Consider the following 14,254-nt stretch of genomic DNA (forward strand, 5'->3'; position numbering starts at 1 on the left):
TATCTATCTATCTATCTATCTATCTATCTATCTATCTATCTATCTATTACCTGTCTGCCTATCATCTATCCCTCCATCCATATACCTATATATTCGTATATATATATATATATATATGTGTGTGTGTGTGTGTGTGTGTGTGTATCCTTCTATCATCTATGTATCTATTTGTCTATGTATCTATGTACTATCTATGCATCTATGCATCTATGTATCTATATATGTATGTATGTATGTATGTATCTATCTATCTATCTATCTATGTATCTATCTATCTATCTATCTATCTATCTATCTATCTATCTATCTATCTATCTGTACCTGACATCTATTTTTCCACCAACCCACTTCTCTATATACCCCTCTATCACATATCTATTTACCCATCTTTCTACCACCCCTATATTATCTGTCTTTCTGTCTTTCTGTCTTTCTGTCTTTCTGTCTGTCTGTCTGTCTGTCTGTCTGTCTGTCTACACATACATAGAAATATATAGAAAGCAGCAGGGAATCATTTGCAAGGAGGAAGAAGACCAGTGGGAGGAGGACCAGAGGGTAAAGGGGAGTGAATGAGAGTTGCATGCAATGATGTACACATATGAAAATGGCATAACAAAACCCACTATTTTATATTATTAATTAAGGCGAGGGTCCACTCTACCTTGGTTTTCCTATTTTCTCGCAAAGTGGGTGAGTGCTGGCATTTACACCACCTGGATTTGTCTGTGAGATGCTTTCAGGGGTATCTTAATTGACTTGAGATGCACCTGCCGTACAGATATACGTTCTGACAGAGTCTTTGAACTTAGATGTTCTTTTCCCTGCATGGTGCCAGAAGACACTACATGTCATGGCCTCCAGGAGTCCAATCTGTTCCATGTACTTCCCAGTCTCAAACTTTAGTTAGCATCGGAACAACAGGGGATGTGCATCTGGAAGGAGGCAAGCACAGAACGTAGCTGACACTGCACACAGAAAACAATACAGACTTTGTTGTAAATATACATCAATCAAACTTTTGGGATAAAAGTAGAAATTTCACATAATGCTTGTGGTACAAGATGGGAGGCAGATATTTGATTATTAAAAATGTGTCATAGAAATCAGAGAAGCAACAGAAGGAATTGAGAAATATTTGCATAACCAATGGAAAAGAGCCAACATGCTAATAAATGAAAACTACAAATAGATGAGGAAAAGAAAGTCTCTTTATGGGCTAAAAGGGGGAAATACATGGGCAGTTCAGTGACCAAAGTCTGCATTGAAATGCGTAACAAGTGAGAAAAAGTGCTCAAGCTCACTAACATATCAAGAAGGGAATTTTCACACACACACACACACACACAACACACACACTCATAATCACAAAATGTATAGTGAGAGCATTGCATGAAGGCAACGAATAATGAGAGAGACAAGTCCTGCAGGAGGGACCATTTAGTCAACCCTTATTTTTTGTGGATTCTATATTTACAAACCTGCCAGCTCACTCAACTCTATTTGCGAAGCCCGAGTCAACCCTTGCAGTGCTTCCACGACCTTTTGAGTCACTCACAGTTATGCTCAGTGTCAAAATTGTGAGTCACCCAATAGATGCGTCCCCAGCTAAAGTGGAAAAAGGTGACACCCTGCCTTATTTCGACCCCCCATACTATAAATAAGTGTCCTTGTACAGCCAATCTTGTCTTCCTCTCCATAGTTTTAAGTGACTGCCACCTCTTAGCCCGGTGCTGCTGGGCTGTCCGGAGGCCAGGCTACACCCTGTGGAGAAATGTCTTGTATTGGAAGAGCTGTGATCACGTGTGGGCTGTATCAGGAGATCAACAATGTGCAGTGAGTAAACTGCCTTTAAGCAGAATTATTCCTGATGTAAGATACGGGCAGAGACTCTCGGGGACCTCATCGGGATCTCCTTTAGCATTAGTTATTTATATATGAATTCAATGTATTTTATACTAATAAAGTGGTCTCGTGTTTGGTTGCTCAGCATTTAAGGTAGCTCTATAAGATGTAACTAAGCAGAATGGCGCTAAGTGACTACCATTTGTCACAGGCTTTTAGGAAAATAACACTGTCGTGTGGATAACACTGAAAAGGTGCCTTTTAATCCCAGAAATATCTATCATCTCTGCTATCTTATCTCTCCTAATAAAGGCAGCATTTGAAATGGCAATGGAGTGGAACACAAATCACTCTGGTGTTTGTCAGCAGGGCACTGCATCAACATTTTAACATCTACAAACTTGGTAAAAATCACATGACAAGCAAAAAAACAAATGTGCATAATTCCTCAAAACGCTTTTCAATGTTCCCTCTGCCATTTGTTGATTAATGTGCCAATATGTTGTCTTAGAGGGGGCTTAGGCACCATGTTGGACTGTATCCCTAGCAACCCTGACACAGCTGTGTGTGTGTGTGTGTGTGTGTGTGTGTGTGTGTGTGAGAGAGAGAGAGAGAGAGAGATTGTGTGTATGAATGTGTATATACAATGGTTTTTAAATTTCAATGGTTTTCTTTATGATTTCAGAAAAATAAATTTTAAAATGTTCTACATAAAAACAAACAAGAGGAGGAAGAAATAAGGACAAAATAACCATGAAAATAAATCTGACATAACATAAACCTGACACAACTATATACCATACAAAGTCTGCCTCTTGGACCTGCAGACACCTGGTGGGTATCTGAAAGCAGGGTAGAGCTGGACATGCATGCCTTGATTTCATCACCCTGTCTCCTTAATCATCATAGTTCTCTGGGTCAGATTCCCACTTTGCTTTGTACATGACATGTCAATCATTTAAGGGGTAACTATCTAGAGCTGGTAACCTTCTTCTTCAAGACTGAAGACAGCAAGACAAGACTTGGGTATGTTTTTCCGGAACTGAGTCATTGTAGTCACCAGCTTTCATGGTGTCCTACTGGGGCTACAGAAATAGCCTAGGGTTACTTGTCAGTGCCCAACTGAAGGAGCCACCACCATCCCATCTTCTGGTGGAGTTATTCTCTGTTGCAGTCACTTGGATCCCAGGATCATCCATCTTTGTAGACAGGTCACCCTGTGATGAGACTACTCCCTCTTAGATGCCAGCAATTATCTCATGAAAAGAACTGAGGGTATTCCCCCTTAGCAGAAGCAGCCACTCATGATGGGAACCAAATTCCCTACTTCAAGTAATATTGACTTCTCTAGGCCCTGGCAAAACCAGACCTCAGATAATGTTCAACCAGATCCTGACTGATCAAAATACCAACCAAACTATCCCCCTATTTGAACCTGAACCTCATGGCAGTTCTCTGGCAGACAGATGAAGGTGCTTTGTCCCCTTGTCTTTCCAGTAGTCTGACAGTGAGTAGAATCCTTGCACGCTCTCATACTACTATCTGTCTTTTAATTTGAGGAGCAGGGGTGGACAAGTAGCTGGACCTGGCACAGATCCCTGAAGTTGGACCTTTTATCACCTAGGAGACCAGTAAAATCAAACTTCAGCTTATGCAATTGTGGGGAATGAGATGAAAAGCCCTTAGCAGGCAGCTAGTCTGTGCAGAAGCAGAGTCTGGAAAGATTCACTTCTCTTGTGATCTTATTTGCATTCTGAGTTTTGTCTGTAGAGATCAGGCTGTGCCCTACTCAAATTTACTCCATATTATATACAAGACAGATGTTCAGGCTGTGTCTTAGAAAGCTAGGCCCATGGCTTATAAAATACAGCAGACCACTGAAGAGGGCAACTCCCTCACCAGGGTTCCATAAGAAGGAGGACATCAAATACCTCAGTGAGTATGGCTCTAATGACCTGTCACCTAGCCACTGACAGGCAGAATTCCCAACTCTACCAGACATGTTTTCTTGCTTAGCTCCCCACTGCTGGCGTGAACTATTCAAATTGTTGATCATCTGTCCATCTAGCCCTGGTGCTTCCCTTTATGACTTCACATCATGCTTTAATGGCTTAATTCAACTCCAAGGCTAGGCTCAGTTCTGGCACAGTTGTAGAGAGAATGTAGAAAGAATGTCTTGTGTTGTATGGATGCATCACCTGTCAATTAAAAAGCCTACAGCCTATGGCTTAGGCAAGGAATTAGAAGGTGGGACATCCAGGAGGAGAAAGAATTCTGGGATAGAGCCAGGCAGGAGATTGGCCAGGAAGATATGATAAGACTAACCCACAGTACCTGAACACAGGTGACCAGTCACATGGCTGAATGTGAGCTAAAATAAATGAGTTATCTTTAGTTATGCTCTAGTCAGAGGAGAGCCTAGCTATATGGCCAAGATATTTGTAAATATATTTTTGGTCTGAGTTTTATGTCTGGGAGCATGGGTCTGGGAGGCAGATCCAGTTCTAACTTCATCACACGGTGGCCTGAATGGCTGTGACTCTAGCAGCAGCTCCCTGGCAGGGTTCTTATGTAGCCTAAGTCCTCCAGAGACTGCATAGCTCTTAGCTTTCTGCCTATGTAAGGTCACTTTGAAATTCTTGAATTCCAATGAAGCCTCTTTAAATTTTTATAGCCTTTCTATAACACATTCTCCCCATCTTCCTGTCTCATACACACACACACTCACACACACACACACACACACACACACACACACACACACACATGTACATGTGTACATACATGCAGAGTATGTATGTATGCATGCATGTATATGGTGCATTATACACGTAGTGTGAGAGTTAGCAGTTAAGACTGGAATAAAAGAACCATGTTTTCCACAGTCAGCTATCAAAAGATCTGCCAAGTTGTAGCCAGTGAAACTTGTGGATTTGGGTGTGCTTAGTAAATTCCGACATTGTGAAAGGCCACAAAGTGTCTAGTGTTTCTGACAATGTGCTTATGACAATGTTTATGTTCACCCTTAATGCATCCATCTTTAAATAACTAAGGAGAAAGCATAAAAAATGAAGTTCCATAGAATATAAATAAAATGCAGGTTCTTTGGGCCAGTCACAATTATTCTCAGTGTTCATGTATTAAAGCTCAGAACTGTATCCTAAAAGCCTTTTTCAGGGCAGCCGTCTGCAGGTCATCTTCACTGAACATTGTGAGAAGCTCTGGGCCCACATCACCTTGGACCCAAGCACGTTGCTGTTCTGCCTGACTGTCATGGCCATCCCATCCTACCTCTATGAGCCAAGCTGACTCTCTATCAGCTTGACTGGAGTTTGGGGTGGTTTCAAACTCTTCAACCACATATTGACTGATAATCTGCTAAAGCCTTCCAAGTCTGAAGATTTTACTCCATTTAATCCTTAGTGGCGACCTTGCTTTTCCTTACCTATATGCTGTTAGAGGAAGGAGTCTGTGACTACTTTCCTCACATGGTTCTTAATAGGACAGGAGAGGCCACCACTGTAAAATGAAACTCATACCCTCACTGGACCAATTTGTCCACTGCTGAAAAATTGGTTTATCTTCACCACGAAGTCAGAGCTTTTTTTTAAACACACATTTATCACTTACAGCGATGGCTCAGCAGGCAAAGTGCTTGTCATGCAAAGTATGAGGAGTACATCTTAACATCCACGAATACCAGGTGGATGTGGCCAACTTCTGGCAGTCCCAGTGAGTGAGAGGCAGAGACAGGCATCTCAGAAGCAGGGTAGCTAGCCAGACTACCTAAATCAGTGAGTTCTGGGTCCAGGTAGAGAACTCATCTCAGAAAATAAGGTAGAGATTGAGGAAAAGACTCCATACCAACCTCTGGCCTCCACACACATGTGCATACATACCTGAGATACATGTACATCACACACATACGCATCTACTACATAGACCTACACAGGCAAAAGAAAAAACTCTCACTTCTTAAATTGAAAGAGAAATGATATCTGTTGCTCAAACTTATTTGTCTTATCAAAGGTAAGCAGACACCAAAAAAGTGAGGTGCACACACAAACACAGAGAAAGAGGAAGAATGTGCCCCAGAGTTTTTCAGGGTTCATTAACTCTATATTATTTCTACAGGTTCCTAACTTCACCAGATCTGTTTCCAGCCAGTGACTATCATTTAGGAGTTAGGATAATTACTGTTTCCTTAGATTCCCACTTGTAAGACCTGTAATTTAATGTGCACACATTGGTAGTCTCTTCTACCTGCTGGTAAGATGATCTTTAAATATCTTACTGCATTTCACACTTAAAGAGCTTGGAAAGAAATTTGCCTTATATGGTAAGATCCTTCTCTTTATGAGTGTGATAATTTATTGTGTTGGGGGTAGGTATTATATTTGTTTTGTGGTTACCACAGTAACTAATAGGTGTCAAAATCAATGTCATAGTCTCCGGGAACACATTTGTGGGTCCCATAAGACATCTGCATCTATAGAAAGTGTAGTTTCACAATGGGAGCCCCAGAAAGGTGAGTTACATCAAAGGTTTCTTGTTTTGGGAGAGGCATGTGCCTTCCCCAGTGAGGCTTTGAGTACATCTCTCAAGATCTCTAGAATGGGAAGGTGATCTCCAAGGACATGCTACATTTCAGTCCATGTGGATCTCAAGAGAAAATCGAGACCAGTATATAAAACATACGTGTCTATGAACTGCCATGAGATGTTTTAATGACAGTTTAGACAACAAGGTAGAACTGTATACTGTCTTAATGTTCAGGATTCCTTCCACCTTCCAGAACCCTGGGAAGATCTTCGACATATCTGAGAAATACTTTGGTACTCAGAAACAAACCTGATCTCAGAGACCCAGAAAGAAAGAAACCTTTAGTCTAGTCTACCTTTCTTCTTGGAGTAAGAATGCATGGAGACCACACTTCTCATCAAGACTGAGCTGTTGGGAGTCAGAAATAAGTTCATGAACGTCTCAGTCTGAATGCTGACCAGGAAAGGAAAACAAAATAGCAAAGGAGACAAGGGGGGATGGATTGGATCCAAACATGTCACATGGATGCGTGAATAGTAAATGAACTATTTAATAAAGGGATGTGGACAGCAGCTCCTAGTGCTGAGAGCAGCAGTGGAAGCAACAAGCTGCTGAGGTCCAGGGGAGAACCAGTAACACAAAACAAATCCCCATGTTCCTTGGGTCTTCTCTTTATGGAAATCCCTAGAAGGAAGGTTTCATAGTGTCATGTGGAGAGCCCTAGACCAGAAAGTGGAATAATAGCTGAGCCCTAACCACAACTGCTGGGTTTGTGAATTTATGTAAATCAGAAGAGATGTTCTGTTTCTCATTGGTCAGTGAGCCTACACTCTAACAGCACTGCTATGGAAAGGCTCACAACTGTATGTCTTTCTTCAACCACTATAGGCTTCCTTCCCTCCCTCGCCCCCATAACAGAACTGTGTACATGAGTTCTAGAAGTTACATGTTATTGAGCAAACTTAGTACCAGTTTCTTCTTGGAAGATTTTGTTTTGTTGTTTTGTTTTGAAAACGGGATTCTCTTTGTAGCCCTGGCTATCCTGGTTTTGTAGACCAGGCTGACTCTCAGACTTGGAGATTTGCCTGCCTCTGTCTCCCAAGTGCTGGGATTAAAGGCATGCACCACCATCACCCAGCTTGGAAGAGTCTATTCACTGACTGATTGATTGATTGACTGACTGACTGATTGATTGATTACTGCTAATGTTTCAGTATACAACAGGGAGAAGAAAATAATGGTCAGATGTCCATATCACACTGTAATAGCTTTTCAGAAAATCAGTTCACATTATGTTGCTTGAGGTTAATTTGTGAATAGAAGAATGTACAATTTATGTATATGCAGGTGCCATATAGAAAATAATATTCTAGTTTTTTTAAAAAAATTAGTTTGGTCATTTGAGAAAAAGTCTTCTTATGTGGTATAGGCTGGCATCAAATTTACACTCCTCCTGTTTCAGCCTCTTAGGCACAACAGGAGTTTAGAGTATGCCATCATACCAGGCTAGGATTAGTTACTTTGCTTGTTTTTAAGACAGAATCTCCTGAAGCCTTTGCTAACCTTCAAGACACTATGTATCTAAGGATGGCCTTAAACTCTTGATTTTCCTGACTTCACCACTTATTGCTGGGATTACAGGTATAGGTCAACATACTCAGCTAAGACTGAGCTTTAAACAATGTTGTTTAAAAACTTTTCTGGTCAAATGAAAGGTCTCCATTAAACTCTATCCCATGAGTTCAATATAATTCAAACATTGCAAGAAAGATAAATAGATAATACTTCCCAGAAATAAATTGGTCCCTATGATAGTACCTAAGCTACTCAGCTTGCCACATAATATGCTAAATACCGTAACACACAGGCTCAGGGACAAACTTAGGCCATCACAAAAAGGACAGTGTTCAATACATGTAGTTTTAAATAACAAAATCTAAAAAGTGGTGTCAAATGAAAACCAATACAGATATTTGGGTGAGGAGAAGCTTTAGTTTTAAACTATCTTTCTGAAGGGAAAGATACCTTCTATTCAATATGAAGAGCATCCTCACAGTAAGTCTGTGTAGGTGTCCAGATCGGGCAGAAATGGGTTCTTTTTTTTAACAGGGAGAAGGAACAAGACTAGAAGAAGGCCAAGATGGGAGATGGGGCAGTTTGGGGTTGACTATGGTAAAGGTTTGGTTCCCAGGGTGGAAGTTAGGAATCTTTAAGAGGTGGGACCTAATGGGAGGTCTTTAAGTCATTGGTGGGCTGCCCTTGAGGGAGTTTGTGAGGTCCTGGTCCCTTCTTCATTTATTCTGCTCCCTGAACATGAAGGGAAAGGATATGCTCCAGTTGTGATGATCTGTCTCACCACAGGCCCTTAGCTACAGAAAATCATTCAGGGCAGGGAATTTCAGAGTTGTGAGCCCAAACAAGCCTGTTCTCTTTGCAACTTTAGTATCGAGTGTATTCATTATCATTACAGAAAGGTCAGTAACACAGAGAATGAGCAAGTGGTCTGTCTTGGCAGTTGGACAAGACAAGCGTTTTCTCTGCAGGCAGTGGAGATGCTTGAGAAGGATGTGCTGGCAACAAACTGCAGCCCTAACATAATAACATTTGTGTTTATATTCACAGGCACTATTCAGATACTTAACCAGAGAAGTTTTTCTTTGCAGTGAATAGACTCGTGGCAGCTCGGGATGTTTAGGGCGGTGGCTATGTATGCCTGCACTGAGCCTGTACAAGACTGGATTGTCAACTGTCAATCAGGCATAAGGAAGGATTAGTGGAGTCCTACTTCTCCTTGCTTCACTACTGATGGATACTGGGGTTGGATGGGTGTGCCAAATGGTGAGTCCACCAGGTAACAAAGGATAGTTCTAACCACTTGGCTACACAGACAGCCCTGGTTGAAAATCAGTGGGTCACAAAACAAAAAAGGGTATAAAGGATGGGGAAAAGGCAGAGGTGGGAGGAAGGTAGCAGAGTGGGGGGAGGGAAGAGTAAACAGAATGCACTATACACATGTATAAAACTGTCAAGGATCAAACTTAACCAACAAGTACTAAGAAGAAATTATGAAGAGAGTGCTCAGAACCCAGTACTGGCTTCACCTCAGGGATGAATCAAGCTCCAGTTATGAAACAAAGAATGAAAATTTGCAGGTTCTGTGTCTGGTCTTACAGGTCAGCAAGAGGCTCTTCTGTGGGTCTGATACACAACCTATGAGGATGGAGTTTCTAGACTTATGGGAATGGAGATTCTTGTTGGTGACCAAACCTCACTATCCAGGACCTTGGATTATTTCACACAGCCAACTGCAGGAGCTGCTGCTGGCCTAGCAGGGCTCTGAGAGAAATCCGAGAGTCTACCCTTTCCTTCTACAGTGACTCCTTGCGCATTGTTGATAAACATGGAGAGGTAAGTGTTCTTGAAGAAGGGCCTCTTTTCTTCTCAGAGACTGCTGCTATGTAAGGCCAAGCCACAGGATGCTCTTGCTGGCTTGAACGGACGGTATAACAGAGTGTAATTGGAGATGAAAAGGAGTGTATAAATTAGTTACAAGGTGGTCCCAGAGCATCTCTTTCCCCTTGTCAGAAGTTCCTAAGCATAACATCAAAGAAGCCAATCTGCCTGTCCTGTGCTTCCAATGTAGAATACAGAGAAGCCTTGTTAAGAATCAGGGCAGCAGTCTAAAGAAACTCAGCTAATCACAGACCTCATAGGTAAGGGATAATAAATATAAGGGATAAAAAATATAAAATAGTCCAGAAATTTTCAGAAAAACCTGGTCACAATGTGTGATAACTGACCACCAAATGCAGAAGTACCCACCCCCCAAAAAAAATGGAAGAAGGGAGAGACAATCCCAGGATTGTGTGAGGCACACTTATGAGGGGCTCAGGGATCCACGGTCAACCAGAATGGACTGGATACACTTCTCAAAATATGACAACTATCATTAAAGGAAAAGCCTGAGTAAAACTAGCCAGCAGGAAATGCTTGACTGACATCTTGACTTAGTTTTTCTTACTGAGTTTGAGATATATACCAGGGTTACCTGGCAGCCAGATGGAAGTTATGATCAAGATGGCTGTGGTCATGGCAAGCTAGATCCCTACACAGGGCATGGCTGGGCTTTCAGGCATTGGCTTTTGGCCTCCTCTCTTCTCCACTTTGCTCCTCTACTTGGCAATGGGATATAGTTACTTCATGGGGCCTTTCAGGCAGGGACATTGGTGAGATACCTGTGCATGGCTTTTTGTCTTGTTTTGCTTTGTTTTTCTCTTTTGGTTTTTCAAGACAGGATTTCTCTGTGTAGCCCTGGCTGTCCTGTAACTCACTTTGTAGACCAGGCTGGCCTGGAACTCAGAGATCTGCCTGCCTCTGCTTCCCAAGTGTTGGGATTAAAGGCATGCATTATGCCCAGCTATGGCTCTAGTTTTGTGATTTGCTTTACTCTGAAGAGACATAAAAAAAGTGAAGAAAGCGTGCCTGTGTCGATGTACAGGATGCACAGTGACAACTATAGAAGCAGCATAAAGTTACAAAAAGGATCATTTTTTCCATTGAGGAGACTAGATCACTCTTAGGGGCCAGGTACTAGGTTGGGGCATTTCTTGTGTCTTTCAACATTAAGAAGAATGGTAACCAGAGAACCAGGAAACAAAGGTTGATTGACCTTAGAGGGGAGAGATGCCACAGAAAGCAGGTACATGGAATTGTAATCATTTATTTAGTCTCCGAAGTATTATTGGCCAATTTCCAGATGCAACATGCTTGTCAGATTTTTAGAAATCCCAACTGTACTCAGCTCCCTGCAACGTCTATCCACAACTCCCGCTGACAAACGCATCATTGTGTGGCTCCACAAATCAAACACAATCTGCCCCCAATTTTCCCATTACCCTCCTCTGTCAGGAAACTGCTGGTGGCTAACAGGCAATTCAGAGAGCTCGGCTGGGGTGAAGTATCCTTGATTAGGTTCAGCTATCAGTGGAAGTGCAAGGCTACACAGCAAACCATGAGTATTTAGCTTCCTTAGCCTTGCTACATCCCCCAAGGCATCACCTAGGGATGCATGCTTCAGAAATCATCTTGCTGAGCACTCAAAATGGGTGCAAGGGAAGGGTCTATAACTAAGGTAAACTGAGGTCTTTGTAACCCTGGGTTTTCTCAGGCACCCCAAGATCTAGGGTTTGGGGCCTTCTTCCCTAGGGAATACATTTGTTCTGCTTTGACAATGGTTTCAATATTTCTAAGTGTACTTTAGAGTAAAATTTGTTAGACCCCACCGAGCCTCTCTCCAAACAAGCTAGATTCACCTGTCTTGAATTTATTGGCCATGTTTAGTTGATTTGAAAATATTGAAAAAAAAACCTGTAACAGAACAAAATATAAATAATACAAATAGACATTTTAATGATCACTATTTTCTAAACAATACTGTATGGTTTTATAACCACACACACAGCATTTAGATTTTGTTAGTTATTATAAGTAATGTGGAGAGTATTTGAGGCATGTTAGAGTATATGTATAGGTTTGATGAAAATAATATGACATCTTATGTAAGGGACTTGAGGATTCACAGATGCTACAGTAGAATCCTGGGATAAGCTTGAATACACAGTAAAGAGAAAGCACACTCATACCTGCTGTGTTATAGTAAGTAATTGCATAAGAAGTACAGTTTTCATTTTTCTGCCTCAAAAAGCTAGCCTAAATATGACTTGCCCATGGATTGAGGCTGGCGTTCTGACTTAGCGCCCCTTGCTAGTGCATGGCTTCTGGGCACAGCGATCAGGGAACAAGCAGAGACAACCCTCTGGGACACAGGCCATTTAATGCTTCTCTCTCAGACATCTGTCCCCCAAACAAAATGGGGCTTGTGTGGAGGATTCGCTGGCAGGGTGAAGAGGTGGAGGGGCTGTCCATGGCCTCATGTTGGCCTGTGTATACGTGACTGTATCACTCACCTCAGACCATTCACTAACTGGGTTTCAATATATCAACTTCTAGAATTGTAAGGGAACCTTGAATATAAATATTTCACAATGAGAACGGCACGTTTTAATGAAGTCACATATTTCAATAGTAAGAATTGTAAAGCAACAATGCCTTAAGGTCAGAAGTGTGAACTCAACTGGTATCTTGTCCTTGTTCAGTGTTTCACATAGAAGTTCTGTTAGTGGACAGCAGGACAAGGAGGAATTGAGTTTCTGGTTAAGTGAAATAATGTAACGCAATTATGTAGCTCTGGGAAGGCACCCCATAATGTTCATTCCTTTCCCACCCTGCTTGTCTTCCAGATTGTATCAGCAGGCTTTAGCCCTGGCTTAGCCAGAACCACTGGATAACTCATGCTGACAGTCAAGGCATTTTGTTTGTGCAGTAGATGAACTCAGCACCCAACTCAGTCACATGTACCGCTGAGAACTAAGATGCAAAGGTGAATACTACCCGGGTCCTGTCCTCACAGAATGGAAGGTCCAGTGGGGAGGTAGATCAATAAAAGACCATTACGCAAAAGCATCATGGCAATTAGACATAAGGTATATCTCTTGGAAATCTGAGCTGCAAGGATGGTAACCCCATTTTAAGTGGTGAATAGAAAGGGAGTATTTTGGTTAAAAATAGCTAAGGAGTCTATGGAGAACTGGTCAAGAGTGGGTTCTTAAGGGGAGACTGCATAACCAGAACAAGGCACCCTCACCCTTCCCCTCCTCTAACCTGTTTATTTCTGTGTTAGTTCTGTGCTCCTAGAATCTCAGCTCAGATCTCCTGCATGGAGCAGAAGTGAGCTGGGTCTACATTATGTTCAAGCTTAGAGTAAAATTTTCTCTTCCTCAAAACTGGAAGTCTTCAGTGACTCGTTTAAATTTGGTTTCTTCTCTTGAACCAGTGACTGATTCTAGGGGGATATTGGCCAATGACCTTAGCAACCACCTGGAGCTGTGAATGGGACCAGTCTCAACAAAGCCAGATAGACTGAGTGAAAACCAGCCCACTTCATAGACAGCAACTGAAGAGCCTTGGCTTTAACCAGGTTCCGGTGAGCCATTTAAATGTGTTCACCCACTTTCTCAACAATGTTAGGTACAGATACGATCCATCAGTGTTCACCTAATAGAACTTTGCACTAGGCCTCACACAATGCCAGACTTTGCCAGGGGATACCTTCTTTATTTCTAATTCCTAGTTTCCAGCAAGCTTGTGCTTCAAAATTAAATAACCACCCAGAATTAATTAATAAATATCTAATGACACATACATGTGTTTATAGTCTAGCTTTTTAGGGAATAATCACACTGATTTACTTATGATGAAATAAAAGAAGCCCATTATTAAATAACCTATGTAGAACAATTCGATTTATAAATGCATGTAGATTATGTAGATAGAGATAGAAAGACTAACGGTAACTGTATTTTGGAAGAGAGTTTATTACAGAATTTTTCTTTTCTTTGCTTAAAAGTAAACACATACTAGTTCTCTAATAAATCCACGAGGCAATTTTAAATTGTTTTATAAGAGTTACAAAAGCAACAATGTTAATAAAATACATAAATAAATATATAAATACATAAAATTCAAGGTACATGCAATAAACCAGAAAGCACTCCTACCACATTCTAGAAAATTCTATTCTTCCTTCAACAGAAAGAGTAATCCCCTACTAATGGGTTAGTGTGTATCTGTCCTAAAATATGTATGTTGGTGTACACCTATAGATTTTATACCTATATTCAGATATAATATCATATAAACTCATATATTATATGTATATATGATTATATCTGTGCATATATGTACATTCTAAAATAACTTCTCTAGGACTTAACTTCTTCCAACTAACAGAATGTTATACCCGTCTTTCATG

At 41.2% G+C, this 14,254-nt stretch overlaps 1 protein-coding gene across 4 annotated transcripts in view; it reads right to left on the minus strand.

Annotated features, from left to right (window-relative positions):
* Rgs6 (regulator of G protein signaling 6) overlaps nucleotides 1-14,254 on the minus strand; it is a 529,723-nt gene that overhangs the window by 282,072 nt on the left and 233,397 nt on the right. The gene's annotated exons all lie outside the window — the stretch shown is intronic.

Source organism: Grammomys surdaster, unplaced genomic scaffold, assembly GCF_004785775.1.
Source record: "Grammomys surdaster isolate TR1022 unplaced genomic scaffold, NIH_TR_1.0 721, whole genome shotgun sequence".
Classification (NCBI taxonomy): domain Eukaryota; kingdom Metazoa; phylum Chordata; class Mammalia; order Rodentia; family Muridae; genus Grammomys; species Grammomys surdaster.